General features: G+C 42.0%; 1 protein-coding gene across 3 annotated transcripts in view; it reads left to right on the forward strand.

The window, feature by feature from the left end:
* The first annotated feature begins 2601 nt into the window (after positions 1-2601).
* Positions 2602-14603, forward strand: part of robo1 (roundabout, axon guidance receptor, homolog 1 (Drosophila)) — a 226610-nt gene continuing 214608 nt past the window's right edge. The window contains exon 1 of one of the 3 annotated variants that reach the window (XM_061046938.1): positions 2602-2908. The gene's annotated coding sequence lies outside the window, so the exon portion shown is untranslated. The remainder of the gene's footprint in view (positions 2909-14603) is intronic. The other 2 variants (XM_061046934.1, XM_061046936.1) reach the window with 2 other exon arrangements.

The raw sequence follows: 14603 nt of genomic DNA on the forward strand, positions 1-14603 counted from the left end.
AGAGTTCTCGGCTTACTCAACATCCTCAAAGTGGCCAAAAATGTCAAATACAGGTTTGTGTTAAGGTGGGGATGAATGGTTAAATTGGTGCATTATTGTTTGCTGAGTTAGATCTGTAAAGATTTAAGGACATATCAGACGTTACCTCTCTACATCCAACATACAGACAATTGGGGAGATATTGGTTTCATATCTTTGAGTTTTTGACAGCGTCTTATTCGTATATCTGCAGCATCATATGTTTCCTCTACTCTCCAAAGTATCACAAATATTACCATTATCTATGTTCTCTGATCCATGTTTTAGTGAGTACTCAGAATGAAAGAAACTGATCTAAAGAATCCAGACATTATAACCAGAACTTAAGCATGTTCAGCTCAGTTTTAGAGCCCATCATGGTTTATTGAGGTGAATGGAGCTGGAGTGCATATAGGGTTTAGTTTTATTACAAAGTAATACAAATAAAACATTAAGTGACTAAGCAGAAAAACAACATTTGGTTGTTATAGTGTTTTGTGGTTGTTGTAAATTCAGTGTTATTTAATGTGGTGAGCCAACAGCAGTGTTCTTATTGCTGTTGTTTACTCCTGTGCAGCTCATTGGTGTGATATTGGCTATACACACCACTTTACTTCAGCGGTATGCAGTTGTCCAAGTCAATACTGCCAGCCATTCGTCATGTTAACCTCCATACGAAGACCTTGAAACTAATTGCCCTAAAATATAATGAAGCCTAATTGTTATTAAACAACTCAACAGACAGCACTTCTTATCTATTGATGCATTTAAATCAATTCAGACATGAAACACGCACACTGTTGGCACTGCCGCTGAACACACAGCATATGCAACCTGCAGATGATGAGGTGACTAAAGGTCCGCGTGTGGGATTATGAGTTCGTGGTTAGAATTAGGACTGATTGGCGTTCTTCATTCCCTCTGGACGTGACCTCTCTCCCTCCCTGTCCGCAGCAGACAGGCCTGTTAAGATGCAGGGAGAGAAGAAGAGCAGCTTGAACATCGGCTCAGCCCATTTTCCAAAAGACAGCCTCAGCAATGATTGACAGGGGGAGAGGCTACATTTACCCTTATAGAAATACATGAGATTGTGGAAAAAAAAGACGTACATAAGAAATACTGGAGTGCAAAAAGGCTTGGCACTGAATAGCCAAACAGGGCGCATTAGAATTGGGGAGCATAATGCATGAAGTGATGGACTGATTCAAGAGGATGATGGAATACATAAATGCATCAATACAGAAATTCAATTTTGAAGCCAAATAGAATCTTTTGTCCTGTGAACATTTTAGAAAAAAGAAACGTCCTCTTTAATCATCTGTGGCAGAATACTGACAGATAAGAAGCAGGACTGGAGTTAGTCGAACTGCATTAATGCTTAGGCCAAGCTTCTGAAGTGTTTGCGTTTTATAAATCAAGTCAACAGTTAAATTACAGCTTTGAAATGAACTTTTTGGATCACCAACCACTTACCACATATATCTGTGAGCTCTAATTTGACTAACACCTCCGTGGCATATGGATAAGTGCACCTGTTTTATACATTTTGTAATGCTTTATAATGTATAAAGACACCACTCTACAGCCCAGCACATATATTTTAGAAGCTCGCCTGTTCTCACCTTTTAGTTTTATTGGTCATGAGCAACATTTTTCCAGAGCTGTTTTAAATGCACAGGGTGAGTAATGCAACTGATGAGACAACCATTATTGGCAACACCAACATTTGCACTCTCCTTTAAATTGTGTGTCCATTAAAAACACCAGTAAATAGATGTGCAGCTGCCTTCACAGTGCAATTGTCTTTCAAATGGGATTCTACAGCTGACACAAGAAGTAGATCTAAAGGACTTAAAGTACTTGTTTAAAGTTGCACACACTCTTCTGGTACTTCAGGAAGATGAGGTTGATAATTGACTTTCAAGTGACAAATTCATCTACTGTTCCCTAGAAGTCGTACACAGACGCTTTGTCACGGCCTTTGGCGTGCACGTTACCTTCTTATCTCTCCTGGTGGGTGAGTTGAGAGTCGACAACATCTAAGCTGTATCCACCGAAACGTGTCCGTGAGAAGGCGATTATTCAAGTGGGCAGCGTCTCCAGAGCTTAGCGTGATGTTTTCCTACATTTAGTGATAAATCAGGTATTGATCCAGCAGTGGGACGTAGAAGTTCACTGCTCTGAATAAATTCACTGCAAAATCAAAGGTTGATACTGTATACAAGTCCAAAGCTTTATTCCTTATCAGACATGGTAGAGAGACAGTCAGAATAGATTCATTTCAGTGTTTCATACAAGGAATCCTTACAAATTACTTATAAGAATAGAAAGATCATTTGTCGAGATTTTACATTTCTTATAAAAGGTTTTGAATACAAGTAGGAGATTTGGTAACATTCTTCAGTGCTTTCAATTGGAAACAAATACTGTGAAGAGGCTCCTTGTCTCTCAGACACGATGCTGATGCTGGTGTCATTAGTTAAGCGCAGCTTTAGGACCCGGGGAGGCTGACGCGGCTGTTCGCTGCAGGAGAAGCATGGACAGATCTGTATGCGCTGGCTCTCCACGGCTGCACGATCTTCACCGCACATAACCGCACAGGATATTCTTTTTCTACCCTGAAGGATACGCTTTCTCAAAGGACACTGCTTTGGCTCCTGTTTCCAATGTCTTATTTCTAACTGAAAAAAATAATAAATAAATGAAAAAGAGGGATAACCGGCGTCCTCTCAACTCGCTCTATCACTAGTTGTAAGCTGTACAATTCCTTGGCTTCCCCCCCTACAGCGCGCGCAGCGAATAAAAGTTTTACGGACTCGCCGGTATGGATCACTTCTGCTTTTAAGGGACAAACACGTGCAGCAGCAGCAGCAGCAGCATTTTGGAGAAGGTAAGTTGGATTTCACTTCACCGGCTTTGTGTGTAAAGAATGGTGCATGTGCTACAGCAGCAGTTTGGTTGAACATGAAGCGCGTTGCTCTTTCTGCCGATGTGGAGGAAAGCTTTGCAGGGTTGTCTGCATGATTCATACAGGCTCGGCTGCAGTTCTTCGTACTATAGATACGGATGTAGCCGCTGCGGTTATGCGTAAAGGACGGTGCCTTTGCGCAAATTCAGAGCAGACAGACTCCTGTCCTCATAGGGCAGCACATTCTTTTGACAGCAAATCTTACATCTGATCTGATATAAAGTGTCTAAATGGCATGGCAGCGTGCAAACCACGCGCTTATTCCACATATTGTGTCGTGTTGTGTTGTGATTTGACAGGTGTGTGTGTGTGTTACCTGTCACAGCAGCCTGTTGACAGACTGACTGACAGCACGCTCGCGCTGCTGTGGAGGAGCTGTCCGCCTGTCTGTGGTGCTGAAAGTTTCCGAAGTGGACAAACTGGAGAGAGGCACATGCGGATATGCAGTGTCTTAGTATGTAAATAAAAATACGATTTAAGTATTCTATAGATATCCATGGAATGAATGATCATGGTTTGTGGGGGTGGGGGTGGTGAGTTACTCAGCTAGCAATATCTTGCCGCACTGAAAGCAGGATCTCAGCAGGGATTGCACTGGACAGTGAGGGACGATGAATCAATACAGTTTAAATGCACACAGAAGGAATTCAAAAAGCCAGAGTCTCCTCTGTGAATGTCCAGCAAGAGGCTGAATCCCTCTTTGACTTACAGTCTAAAGAAACATTTAAGCTCTCAGTTGTTGTAAATTGATGTTCTATTCTGATTTATGTCACAGCATGATAGGAAAACCAGTTTCCACTTTGCTGTATTGTTGCAGCTTTTGTGTATTTTTTTCACACTCAGCAAAGCGTTGTCATATATGCTGCATGCATGAACGATAACTTTTACTGTGCCTCCTGTTGTGTCTTTAATATGTTGTCAGATGAAGAGGTTGCTGCGTATTTGTCACTGTCACCCGCTGTGACGATCCTCCTCTCAGTGATTGCTGCTGTCACTAATCCAACGCTCTGCGCTTCTTTTGAGATTTACAAGAAGACAGTGTGGATTTCTGTGAGCAGGTGGAGGTTCCTCCATGCTGCTGTCATTGCATTACCTCATGTTTTTGTCCTTTCTTCTCAGTCGCTCCTTGTTTGTGAGTCTCACCAAACTTGGCAGCGGTTGCCTCCCTGGTTCTTTCCAGATTGATTCAGAACTCAGGAGCTTTTTTCTTTTAATCTTTTTGCTCTCTTCTTCCGATGTGATGGAAGAGATAGTGTCAGGTGGATTTTCCAATCAATGATTTTCCTTCGCTTTAAATTAGACCCCCCACCCCACCCAGGCAACCCTTCTACCCTGGCTTTGCTTTTTCTTTAAGATAAATTATTTTATTGGGTTTTCACTTTTCCTTTTTTTTGTCAAACCATTACTTATATTGTAAGATTTCCAAATGCATGGTCTTCCATGTTGTCAAGTGGTTTTTATTAAAGGATACATCTCTCTTTCTGGTTTATTACCATAATTCCATCCACCTATCAATCATTCTTTTGTGTTTTTCTTTTTCCTTTTATTACATTGAAAACACGATATGCCTTTAAACAATACTTGTTTGAGTCAGTTTTATCTTTCCTTTTCACTGCACATCTGTGCCACACGCCAGTATATTTTCTTTTCTTTGTCATGGCAACATCCTGAATATGACATCGCACTGGATCAAGATGGCACTAATTAAGTCCAATAACTGCGATCAGATACAACACAGACATGAATGAGACATTAGAGGCACATTCATGGAGAACAAAAGCCCAAAATGAAAATCACTTTATTTGCAGCTTACTCCTGCTTTTGTTTGTGGAATGAGTGACTTTACCCAATGTGAACTGCTGGTCACACGTCTGTGGCTGCCTGGGTAAATCTCTCTAATCCAGACAGGCGGACCAGATCTGCCTTCATGGCAAATTTGGAGCTTATGAGGCAGACTTGGAATTCAGTGTGTGGCATCCAAAAGCAGAACATTAATAGATTTCATCTAACAGGATTAGTGATATTTGGAAGTGAGACAGGCTGCAGAAACTGAATAAGACATTAATACCCAGTGAGGAAAAAAAACCCAACAACACTAACTAATGTGTGAATAAAGATTTGTTTTGAAAGGCACAGACTTTTCTTTCATAAATCTTCCAGAAGTGTGCTGCTGAATAATGACTGCGTTTGAACAAGACTCGTTATGATAAGACAAGATTTAACTTTATTAATGTGAGGGAGATTTTTCAGAAGTTACAGCAGTAAGAATGAAATGTAAAGATGCATGAAACCTGGCTTAAAAATCTGAAATAGTACAGGAAACATTCCTGCAATAACAGCTGAAAAAAAACCCACACACAATAATAACCCTTTGATAGGTGAAAATGATAGAGGAAGTTCCCATCACTCTCCTCCACCCTCAAGATGTTCAAACACCCCGAGGCTGCTGACGATTGATTCCTGTTTTATTGTTTTTATTTTTCATTGCGACACCATCCCGCATGAAATCACTCCCTTGCAAGGGTGCCTGATTGAAAAGCTCCAGTTCCCCAGTCATATGTGGCTCATCCCCCCCCGCAGAGCCCCGAGGCTGAGGGTCCGACATCAGGGTGCTTCTGTTTCCCCCTCCGACACCCGACCTCACATGCAAAAGGTCGAGAGTTGCTAGCTGTCGGCAGGTCTCATCATTCCCTCATGACACGGCCATTATGGTGCCCTCTGGATGGCATGTCAGTCACCCATGGTGGCAAGTCAATTAGTCATGTCTGGGGGGAGTTAGCGTGTGTTTGCTAGTCGGATTTTTGACACTGGTGTGCAGGTGGGGTCACAATGGAAGCCGATTACAATTTCTAATTACCTTTTCTATACATTCTGTTTGAATGGAGCGGATTAAGAATTTTATTCAGCTTTAAATCTGTTTTTAGATTCAACAATACATTAGATTAAGTGACATCATGAGGCAGTGGGGTCTCCCTGGGTGGGGTTCTTGGATTTTATTACAATGAAAGATTTGTCTGAGTAGTGACTGTGGGATCCTCTTTTATGACTTAAACTTGTTTGTAACACATATTTTAGGTTAATTCTTACATCTTTCTGTGGTTATATTTTGCTTTTGTGTGATTTCTCCTTCAAAATGATTGTTTTTATTTTTTAATGGTCACTGAATTTGCATACCAGAGTCTCATACCCTCTATGATACATACCACATTGAAAGTGTTCCATGTGTTTTCTATGCTAGGAACAAATTTAGCATGTCTTTCAAAACCAATAAAAAAAATATCAAAATAAACCTCCTTCAAATAATTCAATTCAGTTGAATAAATACACACATATTTTTAATATTTATTTTTGGGCTTTTTTGGGACTTTATTGGAGAGATATGACAGCGAAGAGAGATGGAAATCATAGAGAGAGAGAGTGGGGAATGACATGCAGGGAAGGAGCCACAGGTCGGATCCGAACCCTTACCACAGGCTCCGTACATGGGGCGTGCACACTAACCACTATGCTACCGGCACCCCAAGTTGAATATTTTTGCCGTTATTATTTAGGATTTGTTCCCACTTTGTATCAGTGCCTTTCTTTTCTAATACTCTCTAATACACCCAGAGCATCTGTAGGATAACATACTTTTGAGTTAAGAATAACTGACGTCATCATCAGCAACAAAAACTTGCAGGAGAGTAGAGAGAAGGAAATAGGAAGGAGGAGATGGTAATCAAAGGCGTGGATTAAGGTATCTTTTCTTGCGTCTCAAGAAGAGTCAGCATCGTGTAAATCCAAAAAATAATCTGCATGGAGATGAATGCTGTTAGGTACCTTAAAGATTGTTCTGGAGAAAGACATCACAACATACCCAGATATACACATTTACAGTTTAGTTCATATATCTTTGTACACTGACTACATTTTCCCAGCTCTGATTTCCGACATACTTTCCTGTTTGTATTTACAGCATGTGATCATACCATTACAGACACATTTTCTTTTCATTCCCCGAATCTGTAATACATTTTGAATACGCAGCTCCATAAAGTGTGAAATAGAAGAGATAGAAAATGTGTCTGAGGCCGTATACTCTATCATTTGTCTCAGGATAACTGAGCATTTACTGCCTCACAACTCACGGCAACACAACCCCATAGAAAGTATCATCTCCATCAGCCGTAGTCGGCACTAAGATGCTCAGTCTCACGCTTCACTGTAACAAATATTTCCAGAAAATAGGAGGCAATCCTGAGCTGCATGCCACTTAGCATTAAAGCAAAATGTATTTGGAGTAAGCCTGTGTGATAGACTGCTGCCCTATCCACAGTCTTGTGTTGTACACCTGCTGTAAGCTGCTTCATGCCTCTGCATGGGACGATAAGCTGAGGCTGTGAGCCGCCTCAGCATGAACAAGGCTTACTTACATTGAAAAGCTTACAGACAAATGTGAACGCATTTGGCAGATGCATAAAGTCGTGTTGACTGTAAACCACAAGATGCTGGGCAGAACATATAGGATGCTCCTTAATGTTAGTGAATGGTAAAAGCCGAGTTGAAATCAGTTTTCCTTTATGCTAAATGAGCAGATAGATCCTTGCTGAAAAGGATTACAAAAAAAAAAAAAGTTGTGTTCATCAATAGCCCCGTCTTAACTCGTCATAGTCTGGTCATTGTCCGCCCCTGCACCCATGAAAAAGAAAGGAGATCACGCTACATGTATGACTGTTCTTCTCTATAATGGGAGACAAACATCACACTTGGTATGATGGAGCTGCTGACTCAGCAGGTGTTTGAAAAAGCACAAAAAGTAGAATCAATGCCAACATGAGCAAGATAAGCTAGCTAGCTCCTAAGCGTTGCTTTTCTGAGAGTTGAAGGTAGGCTAGCCAGTATACTTTATATTAAAAAAGTTTATATCAAACTGAAAGCAATAGCACACTAAGCTAGGACATATTTGCAATATTAGCAGTGTTGTTGTAGACAATGTTTTCTCAAGTTCAATAGAAATATCAGTTCAACCTCAATGTGGAAAAAGTTACAATTACCCTTATAACTTTGTTATGTTCACACCTTAAAGAAGCATGATGTAGGAAGTAATACAATCAGTGCAGTGTCATGATTTCACTTTATGGACCACTCTGTCCCATTCGATGGAAGGGGAAGATCTGCTTTTCTCTTCCTCCAACTTCTTTTTCTGAATCCTCTTCCTCACTTTCTGGACGTCCCCTATGTCTGTAGGTAGACACCCACCCTGCCCAGCGTTTGGTAGGATATCTGCAGTCTATTATTTTGTGGTTCTTCTAGCTGTAAGATGCTGCATTATTTAGCAGGGCTTGAAGTTATAAAACAGCTCGGATCTCAGTGGGAGGCGCCGCGCTGTACTCTGGCTGTTTTCTTTTTTTTTTTTTATTCTTTAGGTTTTTAAAGAGGTTTTTGATTTTGGACTGTCCGGTACATGGCGAAGTTTGAGATGTGGGAATGAGATAGTGAAGGGCTTCTGAGAACCACGTTTATTTGATCAAAGTCATGTCCTCCCCTTTCTTCTTCATCCTCCAGCTCTAACTTCTTCCTCTCTGATTCGCTGATGTCACTCATCATTACCTTATAATGCAATGTCAAGCTGACTACTCTGTGTTTTTTTTTTTTTTAAATGCATGAGTGTCTCTCAATCATCAATCCTGACATGTGGGTGTGCCTTTTATGGTGCAACACAATGACCACACTAGCTGAGAAATCCATCAAAGACAAAGAAAAAACACACAAGGTCACTTCTGCAGAGTGCACGTTAGCTTGGATTCAGGCAACGGGCTGTTGTTTGCATGCTCCTGTTTGTCTCATGCAGTATCTTTAAACATTGTGGCAAACTTTGTGCCTGCTCAGCAGTGGCTCAATGTTTGATGTCAATACGCAATTCCAAACGGGATGAGGAAGAGTACACAGATGGCTGGTTCGTGTTGACTGTCTGTGTCTCTGATGTCGCGTTGAAACGAGATCAAATGTACTCTAGTTTGTTTGTTGGTACATTCATTCGTATGATATCTTTGCAAAAGTCCACTTACACACGTTGATGAGAATATGTCGGCGATGATAGTGCAATAATCATCTACTTCCATATGTTTGTCTGTGTACACGCTGCACCACAACACAGGCCGGGTCATCATCAGTACGGAGCTGAAGACGTTGTCCGCAGAGACAAAGGCGGCGGACGCCTCATTGGCCCGAAGCCCGAGAACAAAGCATGAACAGTGCAGCGTTGCATTAAGTCAGGTAGATGAACAGATACATGAATTAATCTGCGGTATAGTGAAATGCTCTCTCGGCTCGTCCACTCCAAATCAATGGCCATTATGTTTCCTGGGCTGCTGTGTGGAGAGTGTGCACACACATGCCCCGTGCAATAGTAGCTCTGCTTAATGATGGGCCGGCGCGGCTCTGTGAACATCGTTTGTCCCCTTTAATTACCTGGAGGTAGAGATTGTTATTCATGGTATGGGACGGGGGAATAGCCCTCTCTACGCCTCCCCCTTCCCCGAGGCCTCTGCTCTTAGCATTGATGTGGAGGATGTGCACGAAGCAGATGCTACCCCATGATTTCTGAGTGTTTGTACTAATGATGAGCTCCACTAGGCTATCTTTCAACCCTTTTAATGGTGGTTCAGCCTGATTTAAAGTCTGATTTTATGGATGGAGCAGTGGTTTTCCACTCCTGCTCATCACCAGGGGCCAACCTTGGGCTCTTTTATGCAGCATGACTGTAATTCTTTACACTGCGATCCTTAATGGAGTTAAAGGCTTGTCTGGTACTGTTTGCTTAAGAAACTCATCAGTATTTTTATCCTCTTCATTGCAAATTGTGTTTACTGACTAAACTTGATCATCTTCCAAACCACAACACAGCTCTTCAGATTGATCCACTTTCACAGCAGCTACTGATCTCCATTCATTTCACTGCCGCGTAGAATGCAACTTTAATGTCCTATAAAAAAGTATCCAATCACTCGCCGATCATTTTTGACTGTGTGAAATTCCCTAGTATTAAGTTAAAAGCAGCACTTTGCAAACTGTCTTTGTTGATGCATTCAAAGAGGCTAAGACGTTTCAGATTTGACAGTGAAATGCACAGAGGATAATAATAAAAGAAAACAGTCCCAGGAGACAAACAATAAGAAAATAAACCTTTTTTGTTAAAGGTGATTCATTGATATGCTCTTATTTCCTGGTTTAAAGGGCTAAACGTTTTCAAGTTACTTTTTTAACTTTAAGTTGCCCAGTAAGTCCTTGGTCACAGCTACATAACCACACAAAGGTCAGGTCAAGTTGCATCATCCTTCTTGAGACAGCTCAACGTGTTTGTTTATTTTACTCGTGCAAAGAGTTCTTAGACCTTGATCGCCTTTACCTCGGATAAATCAATAATGTCACCCAGACGCTCTCGGACAAAACAAATACCCAGGGTTCTTAGCATGGATATTGATATCATTCAAGAGCGTTTTTTTTTTCCTCCTCTGTGTCCAGTGCGTGGGTGTCTATCCTCCCAGTGTTTAAGTGTAGGACGGGATGTGTCCCGCAGGCTGCCTCTAATTCCCAGTGGTGTCCATCAGACCCCTGTCCCTCCGAGCTCTGACAGAAGGAGCTATTATTTTCTCATCGCCCCGGTGCCCCCCCCCCCCCCCCCAGGAGAGGCCTCCCCACGTGACTGACAGCTCCGTAAACACAGCAGCCAGCCTCAGGGTGACTGAGTGAGAGCTCACCGCGGCGACGACGCCCTTGTCCCGCCTTTTCCTCCTCCCCCCTCCCCTCCCATTCTCCTCCTCCCCATACATCTCATCTCTGCCTGTGTTTTTTCTCTGCCTTGACCTGGTCCAACCCTCCACCTCCTGCCTTCACCCTACGCACAAGACCAGAGGTCACAGGTGTTGAGGTGAGGGTTATTTCTGACCTTGGTACACCCTTGAAAGCAGCCGCTCAAGAAGCAACAACCCCCCCACGCCTTAATGCCTCTGCCTTCCATTATATTCAGCCAAACCGCTGTGATATTTGCAATATTTCTAGATGCACTCTATTAGTTTCTTTAATGCAGTATCATAACAACATTGCAGCGATTGTAGGGGCTGGGCTTTCTGTGTGTGTGTGTGTGTGTGTGTGTGCGTGTGTGTCAGTAGGTCTCAGTCCTGTGTAACTAAGACAGATGACTGTGTCAGGGTAGTTTCCCCACAAGGCCGTGAGAGGACTTCTCCTCCCATGCTGCTCGGCTCCCTCCACTTTGCAGGCCGCGTTGGGCCAGGCCGCTTATTGTAATGACCTAATGTGGATTCAGGATCAGCAGCCGAGGACATCCATCTATATCAGGGTGCAGGAGACAGGAAAACCCCTACGAGTCTATCGGCTGGTTTGCGTGTGTGTCTGTGTTTGTATGTTGCTACCTGTGCTGCTTCATGTCTGTATGTGTGAGTGGGTGTAAAGGAGCACTATATGGATCATTCTTTTGTTCCCCTTTGTGCTTCTACCAGGTTTATTTATGTACTCAGTCTTGCACGTTTGATTTTTTCATTTTTTTTTTCATATTGAACTATTCATCTGTGAAGTTTCATTTTGCTGTCTTTTTGCGGTTGATAAAAATATGTGATTTGTGTATTGAAGCCGTGGAATTGCACTCACTGCTCCAAAACACGCAAGTTGCATTTAGCTACCCTGTCTAGCTCCAGTATTCATATTCCTCAACCACTAACATTAAAGTGTCAGACAGATGTTATATTCCTTTGGTAGATTGTTTAACCTTACAAAGAAACACAACAGACCAGCAACGTTTAAATCATCGTAGCTCAATTCTTTAAGGACTCGAAAAGAAAATGTGTATCCAAGGACAAAAGTTAAAATACTAACATATGGAAATGTGCCTCATTGAAATGCAAAGAACACCAGCAGCCTGTTGCAGCACAGCCCAACTAAACAGTGGATTTTAACACAAGTCCCATCTCTGACAAGTCTACAAGTAGCCAATCATAGTCAAGGTTTTCGGGGTGACCACTGGGGTGACCTATCAGATTTCTAGGGTGGCCCTGGCTTTGCTCCTGAGTTCTTCATACTGTTAGTATTTTTCATGAGCCATACTTAAAGGTCTAAAAGATCCCATATTGTACTGTTTAACAGCAGTTCTATAAATAAATCTCTCTGTTTTCTTCCTCTTTCTGCCAGTTGCTCTATTTTTTTTTTTGACTGCCATGAGCCTCAGCATCTCAAATCTGTGCTTTGAAGTCCTAAGTGATGATGTTTTTTGCCTTTGGTGACCTCCAAGTAGAGACACACACTCAGTAAATCCTTAATAAAAAGGGAACTAACTCTAGCATTAGAGTCCACAGATATATAATGAATCTGTAAAGACTATCACAACACCTGCAATTCTCATCTAGAAGTCTCATTGTATATTTCAGCTAACCTGATGTGTATATTAAGATGTCCTTCAAAAAGCTTTAACAAATAAGCACAACTGTTGGTAGTATCACACTGTAGTGCAATCGTTCATTTCCCTCTTTTTTCCAAAATTCATCTCGGAAAGTGTCAGCCTGCATATCAGCCTGAGAAACCATCTTGAACCACACCATGGTTATTTGGCCAAGTGCCAATGTTCCTCTGTTTGATTGTTCATGAGCAGGAGTCACACAGAGGCGCGATGTGACACTTTGGTGACATCTTCTTCTGACAGCCAGCTAAGAATAACGCACAGATCCAGGAACAATGGAAAATGGACAATGGAATTGACAGTGGTACAAGAAGGGATGTGACACAGGTCACGCACTGGTGATGAGGAAACATTTATCTGAAAGTTGAATTATTAAAGTTGTGCAAAGTCAAAAGTTTTCAAACTTTCAAATCCTGTGTTTTGTCTTCACCGTATGTCCCTTGTCATCTAATTAATGGAAGAATAGAAAGAGTTTGATTTCATTCTTTTGACGCCTCTGTCCTCATTTGCTTTCAAATTATAAAACAGACGCTATTTCAGTGTGTTCAAGCAAGCGCCGCTGTCACAGTTTTAGTACAGCGTGGGCGACACCTGCTCTTCAGAGGGAAAGACGTAAGGGCAACATCTCAGGAGGCCTGATCTGCTCTTTGTGATTTACACCGAGATCCTGACAACAAATTAACAAGTCTGCCTTTTTTTGTTGTTGGATACAACATTAATAACAAAGCTGGCCCCGTACACAAGCAATCCTGTAATGAGCCACTTTGTGTGAATACAGCTTCACTGAGCATGTGAGGGCAAAGCTAATTCTACAAAGTGTGAAAGTCCTCTGAGTAAGAATGAATATTCAGCTCAGTATTCCTGCTGTTTGCCTGGCACAGTCAAGATAAACACACACGCAGGAATCGCAAAATGCCCTTTTTTTTTTGTGGGGCTCTCTGTAAACAAACACTAAGGTGGAGTTGCGCGGATGACAGGCTATGTAATTGCCAATTCGCCTTGGCTGGTAATATCATTTCATGCAACAAGGCCAGAAAGGAAGGAGAAGGGAGCATGTTGAGGAATAAGAAGAATGTTATCTTGAGCACATTTACAAATAAGGTTGCTGGTGGAATAATCACAGATTGAAAAAGTTTTTGCCTACTTTGACCCTGACTTTTAATTGGCTGAGGGAAAAGGAGGCTGTGATCTGTGCCTGTCAACGTATGAATACTCTAATTAACTCGAACCTCGGAGCATTGTAATCTCTGGATTTTAGGGTATCATAATGTATTAACTTTAATTAAGCTTGTGAGCTATGCACGCTAATTAGATGAATGTGCTTATTTGTAATCTGGATAATATGAATACATTTTACACAAGCTCACATCAGTCAGTCTTGCTAATTAGAGTGTGCGTGATAGCTCTAATTGGTGATTGTGTGTCTGCCGGTGGATGATACACTGAAGCTGCTGTCTTCCTATCCGTGTACCCGGCTTAGGCTAATGTGATGAAACCCTCATGGAGAGATGATGTGCTCTGCTGAAGGCTGACAGTCCCGAGGAGAGGGGCTCGGTAAGTCAGATGCTTGTTGAACCAAGTACATGTTCAGGACTGCTGCTCCTGTCTGTCAGCGCAGAGACGCTACATATCCACCGTGTTCTCATTATCTACCTGTTGGTTTTCTTTCTTTCTTTCCTTCCTCACCATGGTGATCTTTGCTGCCGAAGCTTTTTATCACTGTGAAGTTTTTCATGTCACACATTTGATCTTTGTCTGCTGTTTGCTGGAGCATGAAAGTCTCGCTATGAGTCGGCAGGGCCAGTGGTTTGAATGCTAGGGGGGGGGGGGGGGGGAAGTGAGAAGAACTGTGCCAATTTCACAGCTTTGATTTGTCTCCCATGAAACACAGATCTCTGAATTTTTTTGAGACGTGATGTGGCTAAAAGTTACATTTTGGGACATGATGATTCTGATGTAAAACTTTTTTTTTTATCTCTCTAAAGTTCAGGAAAATGTAGTCTGCTAGCTCTCTGTTCAGTGTGTTCACTGTTTATAAAAAGTATTGGCTCTGTCAAAGGGGAACATGTTGCTTGAACTAGCATTGAGCTTATTTTGTAGTTGAAGTTGTGATGTTAGCGCTGTAGCAGAGACGTTTTTTCATGTAGCTTTCAGAAACCGTCTTGTCCT

Source organism: Labrus mixtus, chromosome 9 (genome assembly GCF_963584025.1).
Source record: "Labrus mixtus chromosome 9, fLabMix1.1, whole genome shotgun sequence".
In the NCBI taxonomy this organism is placed as follows: domain Eukaryota; kingdom Metazoa; phylum Chordata; class Actinopteri; order Labriformes; family Labridae; genus Labrus; species Labrus mixtus.